We start from the raw sequence: 16,114 nt of genomic DNA, 5'->3' as shown, positions 1-16,114 counted from the left end.
CCCTTCCTACCCAATAAATTGGTCTCCTCTAACAGACTCGTCACTAGAGCTGTGCCTTGGTCAAGATGTTACTCAGTGCTGCACTGTGGTGTGAAAATCTTCCAGTCCAATCCTCCTTCTTTCTTTAACGCTTTTCACAGGTGGTGTTAGACCTGCATTGTTGTCTGCGGCTCCCCACCTGCTCATGCTTCCTCTTGCCTTTATCCTCCAGGCATTTCCCCCTATATATCTCCTGCACATAAATCTGTCTATGTGTCTGCCTCTCAGAGGACCCAAACCAACACAATGCAAAATGAATGAGTTTCATTATTTGAAGAAATAACCTTAAAGAGCATTCTTAACTGTGAGGATGCAAACCAGGTCCATTCTATTCAACACTGTATCTTCAGGGCCTAGTGAACACTTAGTATAAAGTTCTCAATAACCTGTGAATTGAAGAAAGGAGCAGGGGGAAGGGAGGGAAGAAAGATTTTGAATTTGCTGAGATTAAAATTCTAATAGCACTTTGGTGAATGTTAAAAAAAAATAGCTGTAGCATTAGAAGGGAAAAAAATGTAGACAGAAAAAGATGGTCAGTTTAGAATTTGGAAAAGGGAACTTCAAAAATGAAAACTTATCAGTGTGTTTCCAGCACTGTCTCAGGAAGACATGTACACACACAGATGCATATATACATTCATCCCTGCGTCCAGATCTGCATATTCATAAGTGATAATATGTAAGAAATTATGTGTACTTTATATATATTTATATATCTATTATTTTCCTAATAATTTTCAATATTTACAAATAATATCTAAATATAACACAAAAGTAAAAGGAAAATGAAAAAAATGAAAAAAATCTCCTCCAGATACTGCCAATGGAAACATTACCAACTGAAAACAGAGAAGACTGCCAGCTCCAGGCACAGAGATAGTGCTTCTGTTGCTGCAATTTACCATTTGTACAATTAGTCTTATACAGTGGTCCAGGATACTTCTGTCATTAGCATCTGGCAAATATCCTTTTCTTAAGAAGTGGCAATTGCAATGTCTCTGAGGCTCTGGACTCATCAAGAGCTGTAATCCTATTAAATTCCATCAAACAAGTCTCAGGCTAATTTTTAAAATGAATAAATATTTAACACCCAGAATAAACATATGTTGATGTTCAAGTATTTGGGCTTTATTCAGAATTTACGGAAAGGTATATTTTTCCAAATATATCTTCTGCTGCATTTATCTTAGAGAGAAGAAAAAGTGTACTCAGGATTCTATTTGTTTCTAAGAAAAAATATTGATTGGGGTTATTTCAAAAACATTCACAGGACTGTAAAATGTCTTTAGAGTTCTGAGGGCAAAGGACTCAGGGCACATACTTTAAAGTAACTTTAATAATATCATGGATTTAGCACTATGTTCATAGTCATAATTATTATATAGTATGTACTTATATATATTTATATCATAATACATACATTTATATATAAATTCTTTATATGTAACTTTTAAAATTTCATATTTAGGTGCAAGTATACAGTACATTGGTTAGATATCTATATAGTTCATAAAACAGTTCCTCCAATTGCTCTCTCCCTCCTCTGACCCTCCACCTAGTCAATGTATGAATGCTAACTGCATTCCCTATGCCACGCTCCCCATCTCAGTGGCCATCCAACAGGTACTAATTTGTATTTCTTTAACCTTTCACTTCATTCTCCAATCCCCCCCAACCTTCCACCCCTCTGTTCTTCACCAAATTGTCCACTGTATTTGTGAGTCTGTTTTTGATTAGTTTGTTCTTTTTATTCCTTAGATTCTGCATGTAAATGAAATCATACAGTGTTTATCTTTCTCTGTCTGACTTAAATACCTTCTAGGTCCATCAAAGCAATATCTTTTTCTATCCCTTTCCTTTTAGTCTCTGTGTGTTTTTTAATCTGAAGTGAGTCTCTTACAGGCAACATGTAAGGGTCTTGGTTCCCTTTCCATTTATTCACTCTGTCATTTTGTTGGAGCACTTAAGTCTTTTCCATTTGAGGTATTTATTGATAGGAATGTAATTGTTACCATTCTTTATCCCTGTTTTTGATATGTGTTTTTCTTCTTAAAGAACTCCCTCCAACATTTCCTGTAATACTGGCTTGGTGTTGATAAATGCCTTTAGCTTATTTTTGTCTGGAAGGCTCTTTATCTGTCCTTTAACTCTAAGTGATAGCTTTTCTAGAAAAAGTATCCTTGGTTGTAGATCCTAGGTCTTTATCACGTCAAATATTTTGTGCCAAGCCCTTCTGTCCTGCATAGTTTCTTTTGAGAAATCAGCTGCCAGTCTTATGGGTGTTTCCTTGAAGGTAACTCTCTGCTTTTCTCTTGCTGCTTTTAATATTCTTTCATTGTATTTAACCTTTGGCATTTTAATTATGATATCCTGGCATGGGCCTCTTTGGATCCCAGTTTTTTGGAATTCTTTGAGGTTCTTCACCAAGATAGAGAATTTTTCAATCATTATCTCTTCAAATAGCTGTTCAACGTCTTAATTTTCTTCAGTTATGTAGATCAGACAGATATTTGGACTCTTAATAGTGTCCCATATGTTCCTTAAATTATTTTTCATAGTCTTGGTATCTTATCTCTTGGCATTCTGCTTGCACGTCCTTGGTGTTCCCATACTCTAGATAGGGCATTTGATCCTTTTCTTTATTCACTTTGTTTATTCCTTTTAATATACTTCTCATCTCAGATAATGTATTCTTCATTTCAGATTGGTTCCCTTTTATAATTTCCATTTTTATGTTTTTTTTTGTCTCTTTGTTGAGGTTCTCACTGAATTTATCTATACCTCCCCAAAATTCATTGAGCATCTTTATAACCAGTGTTTTGAACTCTGCATCTTTTAGATTATTTGACTCCATTATATCTGGATCTCTGTTCTTTTCTATCACGTGGCTTTGTCTTTGTCTTCACACTTTGGCTGCCTTTCTATGTACCAAGCAAAGCTTCTAAGTCTCCTGGTCATATGAGTGTGGATTTGTGAAGTAGGTGTCCAGTGGCACAGTCCTAAGAGGGGTTTAGCTGCTGACCAAACTTAGCCCAAGCCTCTCCCCGCCGGGGCCACCTATTAAGATTCAGCAAACAATCTACAGATGCTGTGCTTACAGTTGTCTCAAAAGGCACACCAGAAACTGAGACCAGCTGCTTCCAGCGTGAGTCTAGGCGCTGCTCAGCAACGCACACCTGACTCACTGAAGATATACCTTTGAGGTGGCTTGGGTGGGGCCACAAGTTGGGGGCGGTGAGGTTTCAGGGGATCCTCTGGGCTGAGCGACCTCTGTAATCCAGCTTGATGATGTCAAGGCTATGGCCGCGCTGTGTCCTTGCACTGATAGTGGGGAGGGCTCAACAGGGAACAATGGATACCGCCAGCACTTCTGTACAGAGCAAGTCTCTCCTTAGCCCTCATTCCAACAATGTCTCCCTGTAAGTCCCTAGTGCCTCCTGCACGCAGCCAAATGGGCACTGGTGCTCAGAGCGAACAGGTCCGTCACCATCGAAAATCTGCTTGGGGACGAGAGGCATCTGTGGCTGCCATAGCCTCCGTCTCACTCAGCCTCTTGAGACTAGGTCACCCCGCATCCTCGCCCCATCCTACCTTCTGCCATTGCAGGGTCATTTCTTGTATTTCTCTCTATTTGTATGGCTTGTTCATATAGATCCCAGGAGATTTGTCCTTGCTGCTGCTCCTTGTTTCTGTCACAACTTTGATTTGGTTGTCAGAGGGATGAATAGAACCTCTATCATCTACACCATTTTTCCCCCTCCTCTATATAATTTTGTATGTATATAAATTCTTAGAGAAATTCTTAAATTTTAATTCTTAAATCTTAAATTCTTTGGAGAAATGTTTAAAATAAAACAAACTTTATATATTTGTGAATTTAGCAGTTGTTTTCCTTTTACGATCAGAATTCTAAAGAATCTCTAAATGACTCAGTCTCATAGTTTTAATAGTTTTGCTTGCATATAATATTTATTTGAATAATGCCTTTTAGGTAGTTATCTTACTTTTTCAAAAGCAATAACCCTTAAGCAATTTTGTAACTCATAACAAACCAGGCTCGAATTAAAAATACAAACTTTTATTCCAGATGTTTAATGAGCAATCAATGTTAATCTTTTCCTTAAAGAACAAATAAAGGGATATTTAAATTGAGGTAGATTTATTGGCTCTGTCTATGATTGGAATTGATTTCTCCAAAGAGCAGTTTAAAAGAACAATGAATAAACAGGAAGTTACTTGTGACTGAAGTTAAAATAGAAAAATATCTACTATCATTCCTCTCAGGAAGTTATTCTCAGTCTATTTCAGTAATGTTAACACTATAAAATCATTATCATTGATTTTCTTTATTGGTAACTTTTCCAAAAGCAAAGAAGGACTTGAAATTAAAGCAAACTCTCAAATCCCCAGATATAATTTTATTGTAGAAAAGACACATTGGGAAGGCAGGCGAACTAAAATGACTTCAATGTTGTCTTTGGGTGGCAAAGTTAATAGTGGTTTTTTTTTTTTTTCTGTCTCTCTTTTTCTTTTCCAGATTTTATATAATGAGCATGTATTTCCTTTATAGTCAGGGAAAATTTTACTTGAAAAACAAAAAGAAGAAGACATGGTGACCAAAATTGGAAATCCACAGCTTAAGAGAGAGCTTTAGTTTCATTCCTTGGCAGTGGTTAGGGTTCAGGTGCTGATGTCAAACTGTTGCTCCAAGCTTTGAGAATCAGTGAGGAAGGACTCCAGGTCATCTGAGTAAAAGAGATCTAGGCTATTACCCTCTGGTACTCCACTACTAGCTTAGCATGACTCATGATTATGACTAATATTGAGTCCTGGTGAGATAGCCAGAGGAGTTACCACAAAAAGTATCTAGTTGACTAACTGGGTCAATCTCTTGAATTTAAGTATGAAGAGTATATCTAACTAATAAAATGATATTTCTTACCTACAGTTGATACTAACTATTCTTACAGACAGTAGTTCATTCCCAAAACTCAGCTAATAATTCCAAGGTGTTTTGATTTGACTTGGTGTTTTTGTTAATTATACTCCTCAGTTCATGGTTCTCATTACTATCAATGGCCCACACACTAAGAATTTTTAAAGATCAAGTTAGTTTTCGATTAATACTCGTTCTTATATCTTTCTCACACAAAAGTCTCCATATTATGTGATAGAATTCTGGGTTCTCAACAGAGTCTTTTTCAAATTCTATGAGGTCTATTTCCATGTGGAAGTGATCACCTCAATAATTCAAGTACCCATCTGACACCATACATAGTTATTACAATATTATCAACTATATTCCCTATGCTGTACTTTATATCACCATGACTGTTTTTATAACTGGTGATTTGTACAACTTACTCCCCTTTTTTTGCCCATCGCCCAACCCCACTTGCAACCATCAAAATATTCTCTGTATCTATGAGTTTGCTTCTGCTTTGTTTGTTCTTTTGTTTTGTTTTTTAGATTCCACATATAATTAAATTCATATGGTATTTGTTGTTTTCTGTCCGACTTATTTCACTTAGCATAATACCCACTAGGTCCATCCATTTTGTCACAAAAAACAAGATTTCATTTTTTTTATGGCTGAATAATATTCCATTGTGTATACACACCACATCTTGTTTACCCATTCATCTATGTATGGGCACTTACTTAGGTTGTTTCCATATCTTGACTATTGTAAATGATGTTGCAATGAACATAGGGGTGCATATGTCTTTTCAAATTATTGTTTTGGGTTTCTTTTGATAAATATATAGAAGTGCAATTGCTGGGTCATAAGGCAGTTCTAGTTTTAATTTTTGTGGAAACTTCATACTGTTTTCCCTAGTGGCTGCACCAATTTATAATCTCACCAGCAGTGCACGAGGGTTCCATTTTCTCCACACTTTCACCAACACTCATTTGTTAACTTATTGATAATAGTTATTCTGACAGGTGTGAGGTGATATCTCATTGTGGTTTAATTTGCATTTCTCTGATGATTAGTGACATTGAGCATTTTTTCATATGTCTATTGGCCATCAGTATGTCTTCTTTGGAGAAATGTCTGTTCAGATTCTTTACCATTTTTTAAATAGGATTTTTTTTTTTTTTGGTGTGAAGTTGCACAAGATCTTTATGCATTTTGAATATTAACCTCTTAGTGACTATATCATTGGGGACTATCTTCTCCCATTCAGTAGGATGACTTTGTTGATGATTTCCATTGCTGTGAAATGAAAAATCTTTAGTTTAATGTAATCCTATTTATTTATTTTTCCTTTTATTTCCCTTATCTGAGGAGACATATCCAGAGTATTGAGCCATGTCAAAGAATTTACTGTTTGTTTCCTTCTAGGAGTTTTAAGGTTTCAGGTCTTACATTTAAATATTTAACCCATTTTGAGTTTATTCTTTAATATGTTGATAAAAGTGTTTCAGTTTCATTCTTTGCATCTGTCTGTCTAGTTTTTCCAACACCATTTATTGAACAAATTATCATTACCCCATTATATATTCTTGCCTCCTTTGTCATAAATTAATTTACCATATAGGCGTGGTTTTATTTTGGGGCTCTCTGTTCTGTTGCATTGATCTATGGTCTGTTTTTATGCCAGGACCATGCTGTTTTGACTACTAGAGTCTTGTGTTATAGTTTGATATCAGGTAGCCTGATACCTCCAACTTTGTTCTTCTTTCTCAAGGTTTCTTGGGTATTCAGGGTCTTTTTTGGTTCAATATCAGTTTTAGAACTATTTGTTCTAGTTGTGTGAAAAATGCCAAGGTATTTTGATAAGGATTGCACTGAATCTGTAGATCGCTGTGGTTAATATAGACAGTTTAACAATGTTAATTCTTCCTATTAATGAGCACAGTATATGCTTCTTTTTTTTTTTGTATCTTCTTTAATTTCTTTCTTCAATGTCTTATATTTTCCAAGTACAATTCTTTTATCTCATTGAGTAAATTTATTCCTAGGCATTTAATTTTTTGATGTAATTGTAAATGGGATTATTTAAAAATTATTCTTTGTGATAATTTGTTATTGGTGTATTAAAATGCAACTGACTTCTGAATGTTAATTTCATATCTTGCTACTTTATTGAATTCATTTATCAGTTCTAATAGTTTTTTGATAGAGTCTTTAGGGTTCTCTCAATATAGTATCAAGTCACCTGCAAGTAATGGCAGTTTTATTTCTTCCTTTTCTATTTGAATGCTTGTTATTTTTTTTCTTGTCTGATTGCTTTAGGTAGGACTTCTAATACCATGTTGAACAGAAGTGGTGAATGTGCACATCCTTGTCTTCTTCCTGATCTTAAGGAAAAAATGCTTTTAGCTTTTCACCATTGAGTATAATGTGTGGGTTTGTCATATATGCCTTTCATGTTGTTAAGGTATGTTCCCTCTAGTTCTACTTTGCTGGGAGTTTTTATCATAAATGCTGGACTTTGTCAAATGCTTTTTTGCATCTATTGATATGATCATATGATTTTTATCTTTTATTTTGTTGATGTGGTATATCACATTAAATGATTTCTGGACATTGAACCAATCTTGCATCCTAGGAATGAAACCCACTTGATCATGGCGTATGATATTTTTAATGTATTGCTGAAATTGGTTGGCTAATATTTTGTTGAGGATTTTTGCATCTAAGTTCATCAGGGATATCAGCCTATAATTTTTTTTGTGATGTCTTTCTCTGGTTTTGGAATCAGGGTATTGCTGGCCTTGTAAAATGAGCTTGAGAGCTTTCTTTCCTGTCAATTTTTTTTGGAATAGTTTGAGAAGAATAGTTTAATTCTTCTGTTAATGTTTGGTAAAATTTACCTATGTAGCCATCTGGTCCTGGACTTTCGTTTGTTGGGAGTGATTACCGATTCAATTTTGTTAGCAGTTATCAGTCTGTTTAGATTTTCTATATCATCTTGATTCAGCCTTGGAAGATTGTATGTTTTTAGGAATTTATCTGTTTCCTCCAGGTTGTCCAATTTGTTGGCAATCTTTTTTCTAGTATTTCCTTATAATCCTTTGTATTTAATGGTATCAGTTGTTAATTTTATTTCTGATTATATTAATTTATGTCCTTTCTTTTTTTTTCTTGATGAGTCTGGTTAATAGTTTATCTATTTTGTTTATTTTTTCAAAGAAAAAATTTAGTTTCATTGATCTTTTGTTTTGTGATTTTAGACTAAATTTTATTCATTTGTAATCTGATCATCATTTCTTTCCTTCTACTCACTTTGGGCTTTGTTTCTTCTTCTTTTGGTAGTTCTTTTAGGTATAAGGATAAATTGCGTATTTGAGATTTTTCTTGTTTCTTGAGGTAGCCCTGTATTGCTATGAATTTCCCTTTTAGTGTTGCTTTCACTCTGTCCCATAGATTTGCAGTCATTGTGTCTTCATTTTCATTTGTCTCAAGGTATCATTTGATTTATTCCCTGATCTTGTTGTTAACCTATTCATTGCTTAGTAGCATGCTATTAGCCTTCATGAGTTTATATGTTTTCCAGTTTTCTTTTTGTAATTAATTTCTAGTTCCATACGATTGTGATCAGAGAAGATGGTTGATATGATTTCAATCTTCTTAATTTTGGGGCTTGTTTTGTGGCCTAACATGTGGTTTATTCTTGAAAGTACTCCATGTGCACTTGAGAAGAAAGTATATTCTGCTGCTTTAGGTGTAAAGCTCTGAAAATATCGATTAAATCCATCTGGTCTAGTGTGTCATTTAAGGAAGCTGTTTCCCTGTTGATTTTCTGTCTGGAAGATCTGTCCATTGGTGTCAATGGGGTGGTAAAGTCCCTTACTATAATTATATTAATATCCATCTCTCCTTTTATGTCAGTCAATACTTGCTTTATATATTTAGGTACTCCTATGTTCGATGCATATGTGTTTACTGTGGTTAGATCCTCTTGTTGGATCGATTCTTTTATCATTCTGTAATGTCTCTTATTACAGCCTTTGTTTTAAAGTATATTTTATCTAGAATAAGTATTGCTACCCCATCTTTTGGTTTGTTTCTATTTTCATAAAATATCTTTTCCATCCCTTTGCTTTCAATCTCTGTGTGTCTTTTGAACTGAATTGGGTCTCATGTAGGCAGCATATGTAAAGGTCTTATTTTCTTATCCATTCAGCCATCCTATTTATTTTGAATCGAGCACTTAATCCATTTACATTTAAAGTAAGTATTGATAGTATGTAGTTACTACTATTTAATTATTCATATTTTTTATTTATTTTTCTTTCTTTTTAAAGAAGTCCCTTTAACATTTCTTGTTATATTGGTTTAGCATTGATGAAATCTTTCAGCTTTTTCTCTGGGAAGCTATTTATCTGTCTTTCAAATGTAAATGATAGCCTTGTTGGGTAGAGTAATCTTGGTTGTGGTACTTGCTTGTCATCACTTTGAATATTTTGTGCCAATCCTTTCTGACCTGCAAAGTTTCTGTTGAGAAATCAGCTGACAGTCTTATAGGAGCATCCTTGTAGGTAACTAACTGCTTTTCTCTTGCTGCTTTTAAGATTCTCTTTTTGTCTTTAACCTTTAGATTTTACTTATGATATGTCCTGGCGTGGGTCACTTTGGGTTTATCTCGCTTGAGACTCTCTAGGCTTCCTGAGCTTGAATGTCTATTTCCTGTGCCAGGTAAGGGACGTTTCCCATTATTATTTCTTCAGATAGGTTTTCAATTCCTTGCTTTTTCTCTTCTCTTACTCTTATGATGCAATTATTGGAACATTTTATATTGTTTCAGAGGCCCCTTAACTTATCCTCATTTCTTTTTATTCTTTTATCTTGTTGTTGTTATGATTGGGTGTTCTCTGCTACCTTATCTTCCAAATCACTGATTCGATCCTTTGTTTCATCTAATCTAGATTCCCTCTAATGTATTCTTTATCTCAGATATTGTATTCTTTATTTCTGACTGGTTCTTTTTTATCTTTTCTAACTCCATTTATCTCTTTCTCATATTTTTTAAATTTCTCACTTATTTCATCTACTCTTCCCTAAGTTCTTCGAGCATCCTTATAATGAATGTTTTGGACTCTGCATCTGGTAGATTGTTTGTCTCCATTTCATTTAGTTCTTTTTCTGGAGTTCTGTCCCGTTCTTTCATTTGGGACATGTTTCTTTGTCTCCTCATTTTGGCTGCCACCATGTGTTTGTTTTTATGTGGTAGGTAGATCTGCTATGTATCCTGGTCTTGGAAGAGTGGCTTTATGTAGTAGGTGTTTTGTGGGGCTCAATGGCGCAGTCTCCCTGGTCACCTGAACTGAATGCTCTAGGAATGTCCCTTGTGTGGTTCCTGTGTACCCTCCTGTTATAGTTGAGCCTTGATTGATGTCAGATGTCAGTGAGAGGGATTTACCCTCATGCTGACTGATTGTGAGGACTGACTGTGACTACAGCAGATAAGCTGTGTGCAGAGAGTGACCCAATAGAGTGAGAGTGCCTGCTGAGTGTGTCATTTGTGGAGATAATTGGGTGATGCTCTTGTGTGGTCTGAACCAAGTGTGTTGGTTCTGGGGACTCCTGAGACTGGCTTTGGTGCAGGCCAAGTTTAGCTACTACCTGTGCCTGCTAGGAGCTACAAAATGATCTGTAGATGTTTGCCACCTGTGCTGGGCTTGGATGCACCTGGATGAGGCTGATCTGTGAACTGAGGCCAGTAGTATTTATTAAACAGTATCAAGCACTGGCCTTGATACTGCTTAATAAAACAGTGCTCCTCAACCTTTTTGGCACCAGGGACTGATGTTCCTATGAGAGTCTAATGCCTGATGATCTGAGGTGGAGCTGAGGTGGTGATGCTGGCTCTGGGGAGCAGCTGCAAATACAGATGAAGCTTTGCTCACTCACCTGCTGCTCATCTCCTGCTATGTGGCCTGGTTCCTAACAGGCTACAGACTTGTACTGGTCAATGGCCCAGGAGTTTGGGAAACCCTGTAGTAATAGTTTCAGGGCACAGAAAGGCCAGATGCTGCTTTTTGGGGGGTTTGTGAACCTTTTAAAGTTTTTTTTAAAGTTCACAGCATGAGCCAAGACAGTCTGTTTGGGTGAAAAAGCCACTCCAGCCCTTGCCCCAAAGTGAAACAATTCAGTTCTGAAATCAACAGTTAACGGCAAACATGGTTAGGTATTAAATCCTAGAATCCAGAGATACAGGAATAAGCTTTAACAAAACGTTTCAATTGCTCTGGTTGTTATGGAGCTTAAAGTCAAAGATTAAGAAAATGTGTTACTCACATTCTGAAGACCTGCTTGTAAAGCAAGTTTCCGGAAGTGTTTAAGAGCACACTTTGCTTGAGATAGTAGAAAAATATAGCTAGTTAAGCACAAAATAGTGTAGCTTAATCAATGGCAGTAGTCTCAATATGTCTAGTTTCTGCTTTCCGCTTTAAAGATAATGGTACTGGTGCACAATTATGAGATATCTTGCAGAATCCTGGTTCCTCAATCCAGCACCCCTTGTTCTCACAATATAATTTTGTGTTGCGGATGTAGTTTTTTGTCAATGAGGAAGAAAGAACTCTATGGTCATGGGAGAATTTATAAGTTTGTTTTACGGAAGGAATAAATGCCATTAAGAAAGCTGGGACCTGCTGCTAATGCTCAAAAATCTGATTGCACAAAATGTTACCTGTGACTGAAGAAACACAGACCTTCCCCATGAAACTCCTCCTCTCTTACTCCCTTGCCACATACAAGCTCCCTACTTTTGCTTTTTGAGGAAGACATATTTAAGAGAACTTGCTCATCTATCCTCTTGGTTTGACCAAATCAAATAAGCCTTTATCTCAAAGCACTGATGTCTCAGTGTTTGGTTTACCAGCACACCAGGCATATGAACCTGAATTTTGGAAAACAGTTCAGTAATTGTTTCTCTCTTTATGATCCTAATGCTTTCTGAGATGTAGCCCCAGAGCTGGAACTCAGAAGAAATGAGTCTGTCAGAGAGTGAGTCTGTGCATGGACCCTTTAAGAGAACACCTGGGACTGCAGCGGCTCTCCATGTAACTCAGCGGCAATCCTTGTTGGTTTTCACAGTCAGCAGTTATAGGGCCCCCTCTTCCTGGCACTGGAGCCCTAGGCTGAAGGGCCCAGCATCAGGCTGGGATGCCTCGCTTCTCAGGGTGGACATCCACAGCAGAGATATTTCTCCTGTTTCTTAATTGTCACATCATAGATGTGGGGCCTGCCTGTTTCATGTCTATACCCTTGCTACCAGTCTCGACATGGCTTCTTTATACCCTTAGTTATTGGAATTCTGTTCAGCTAGTCTTTAGATGGTTCTCAAGTGCGGCTGTTTTATAATTTAGTTGTAATTTTGATGTGGTTGTGAGAGGGGACAAGCACAGTATTTATCTACTCTGTCATCTTGACTGAAACTACATTGGAATACTTTTCCTCATTATCTCTAGTAGAAAAGTCTTTGGAATGCTCTCTGAACAGTCCTTAGTCACATGACCCTTTTGAGTGCTGGAGGATCAATGAATGGAATCAGTGATCCTGGATAAATAAATAATATATATCCATCCATTACAACTGTCTTCTCCATGGGCACTGAGCATTTGTGGGTCCCAAGAGAGGGTCTGATGGAAAGCTTGGGCTTTCCAGGCAGGCTGGGTTCAAATCCCATCATTTTATTTACATATTGTCAGTTTTAGATGATGGCTAATCTCTACATATCTCAGAATCTTCACCTGTAAAATGTTATTACCTCACTTTTTTTTTTTTCCTGAGACAAACGAAATATTGTAAAGCACTTATCACAGTTACTGGTGTGTAATAGCATTCAGTAAAAGCTATGGATGATGATAATGATGATTTATTTAAATAAGTACTTCCATTGGACAATTTAAAAACTTCTAATCCAGCAAAAAGCAGCTGACTCCTTTGTTCCGCATAGGCAGGTGAGTGCAGCTGGTTTCATTCAATATACATTACATTGCCTCAGCACCCTTATACATAAAGATCCCCTTGAGCCTGTTTTCCTCAGCAAAGGGGTATAAGGAGACAAAGTGAACTTCGTAAATCCCTGTCATGGACATTAATCACATTTGTGCCTGCCTATTCTGTTTTGAGTAGTCTTTTAATATTTGGAGGAATTTCTACAGTATATGGCTTTATCCTCCACAAACAGTTGAATTCCTAGCCTCCCTCACAGTGGAGACACAGCCATGTGACACATTACCAATCATATATACTTGCATGAAACTTTGATTTAAGAGACTGACATGAGGAAAGAGGGTCCATGATGAGCCTTCCGTGGGTGGCAGCATAGCTGCCTGGCCTTTGGGGTAGGAGTGTTGCCAGTTTGAGCTTCTCAGGGCAGAAATGCATCTGATGTGCTCATAGCAGATACAATTGCAGTATGTTGGAATACGTGCATTTAGTGCTTAGTCTTGGTGGCAGCAATGGCAACCAATTTCTCACTAGGTAATTTCTGAAGTGAGGCTTTGGCTATTATTCTGTGAAAATCAGCCTTGAAACAGTTTCTCCAATTCTCTTAATGGTAATGTAAACTACCTTCTACTTTTACATGCATCTCTTTTATTGCTTGAACTAGCTAGCCAGAGTAAACTCAGTTTTTTTGTAGATAAGAAGCCTAACCAATACAATTCCCTTCCAATGTTTTATGCCTGGGAGAAAGGGGAGAAAATCTACTCCCTAACATATGTTTACAAACATCAAAAAATACTGAACTATTAATTCTAAATATTCTTGTTCACAAGAGTATCTACTAATGTATCTGTGCACAAGAATTCAAAGATTTCAGGGTCATCTTCAATGTTGGTAGTGTCTAAAAACCTGAATTCAGAAAAGATAGTTAGTTATATCACTAAGGTATTGATATTATAACTCAACACCATTATATTTTCCTAGATAAAAGAACATAAGGAAATTACAGTTTGATAGTTCTACAAAACTACAGATGGTATGGAAATGTCATGAACATCATATTGTCACAAACTGGGCTTCATACAAGAATTTCCATACTACAGTAATTGCTTTCCAGATACTTTTCATTCCTTTTATACATTTGTAGTACTTATAAATCTAGAGACCCACATGGTGCAGTTGGAGCACTATCATGTTCAAGGAAGCCCAGACCACACCTGAGTTCCAGATACAGTTCATGCCTCTAAAAGAACAACGGGAGGGATACCAGGATAAAGTCCAGCTCCCTATTATCCCTTCTCCCACCTTCCCCACCTCAATCTGATGTACTGCCTTGGATTATTGCTCAGCCACCTTTCAGGATAATTGGAGATTGTCCATATCTAAGATTAACTGTATTAGAAAAGGACGGTTACAATTTTCTTAAAACAGGATTTTTATCTTCAAAAATGAAACTGAATATTAAAAATTAAATTTATTTTGTATTTAACAAAATAGTATATTTGAAGCTAAGTGTCAATTCTCATAATGAATGAGAATAAACCACAGATGGATTTTTAAGCAAAATTTTCTCTACAAAAAATGCATTCTAGCACAATATAAACATTTTTCCTTTTAACTTTCACAGCATTATAATGTAGATTACTTTTTAAAAAGTATTATAGAACCTCTTCATTTTTTCTCACAGGCTTCTATTTACTATTTTGGCATTAAAAATCATCCTCTTTTGAAGGGACTTTTGGTCAGCAATCTTCTTTAGTTTCTTTCCTTCAGTTGATTGTAGTAACTCATCCAGGTTTTCATTTGTCAAAAGAGCCTATCATTCCCCATTTCTTTCGACATTGCTTGTATCCATTTTATGAAATTCTGGATCTTTTATAAGATTAGCAGTGCACTATGGATTGTATTTATATTGTATTTTCAGATGTTTACAAGGTTGATGAATTGACTAGAGACTAACCAGCAAAGATGCTGACATATTGGGCCAAGCTAGATGCCATACTATGCAGCAAGGAATGTTTGAGTGAACTATAATTTTATAAGTGGTCAATTCATTGGTGAATATTTTCATATTCCCATGACTTTGATTCTCTGTGCAACCTGGTTAATTGGAGAGAGTGGGTAATATATAATTTGGATAACAAGGATCATCTCATCTAAGGAATCTGCTTTTCTTTCGAGAATCCACCCACAAAAATTTTGTCCTCTCTCTCTCCCTTTTCCTACTGTCTGAAGTTCTGTGGCTCCCTACTCATTATATCAATTCTGCTTTGGTAAAGTCCAGAAATTAGTCTCACAGAAGTGGACATGACACATACCCTCAGAGTCCACTTGGGTCTGTCTCAATTTTAACACATTAAGCGTCTCGGGACATTTAAGGTTTATAATTTTGGTCAGAACTGTAGTTCCAAGTCAAATATGTGTTTCTAAGACCAAATAACATGGGTTTTAGTAAACTTTTAATATTGCATGGTAACATCAATGTCTTTCTGTGTCTCAACAACAGAATCATTGGAACACTTACTCTTTAGTGAGGTTATGAACACAATCATCAGTCCATACATTAAGAAAATAAAATACTGTTGCATATTTATGTTCAAATAGTTTTCTATCCATTTAGGCATATTTAATACCTTGTTTTTTAATTTTTAATTTTGAAAACTTGGTCCTAAGAATGAAGTATTTTCTGGCTATGATGACTTCAAATCATTACCAGAAGTGAATTGAGCAATATTTCCACTTTATAATTCAAAGTATGACTTTTTAATACACGTCATCTAAAATGCTTATGCTTTTGGATAGCATGTTTTTGAAACGTGCACAATAAACAATCATTTATGTTGTTTGTTGTTTTAAAGCAATTTTTATTGGGTTGAGGGCGTATGTTTCAGGATATAAAGTAGTTTGCCAAATTCTGTAATCCTTTTTATATTTTTTAATGTCATCAAGGGTGTGGTGCCTTTAGAAAATTTTTTAAAAGTTGTAATTCTTGCTATTTTTTTCCTTCTCTTTTTCAAAAACAGTAAAATAATGTAAACTCCACAGGGAAATTCTGGTTCCTACTATTGGCTCATCGATTCCCCCACTATTAAAAGTAAGGTATTCCTTGTAGCTAGTTTTTACTTATTTCCTTGCCAGAAGTGTTTATATTCTTAACATTGTAAGGTC

The sequence above is a fragment of the Rousettus aegyptiacus genome, unplaced genomic scaffold (assembly GCF_014176215.1).
Source record: "Rousettus aegyptiacus isolate mRouAeg1 unplaced genomic scaffold, mRouAeg1.p scaffold_m13_p_4, whole genome shotgun sequence".
Lineage (NCBI taxonomy): Eukaryota > Metazoa > Chordata > Mammalia > Chiroptera > Pteropodidae > Rousettus > Rousettus aegyptiacus.
The sequence above is the reverse complement of the archived record's forward strand: the minus strand, read 5'-3'. Positions refer to the sequence as shown.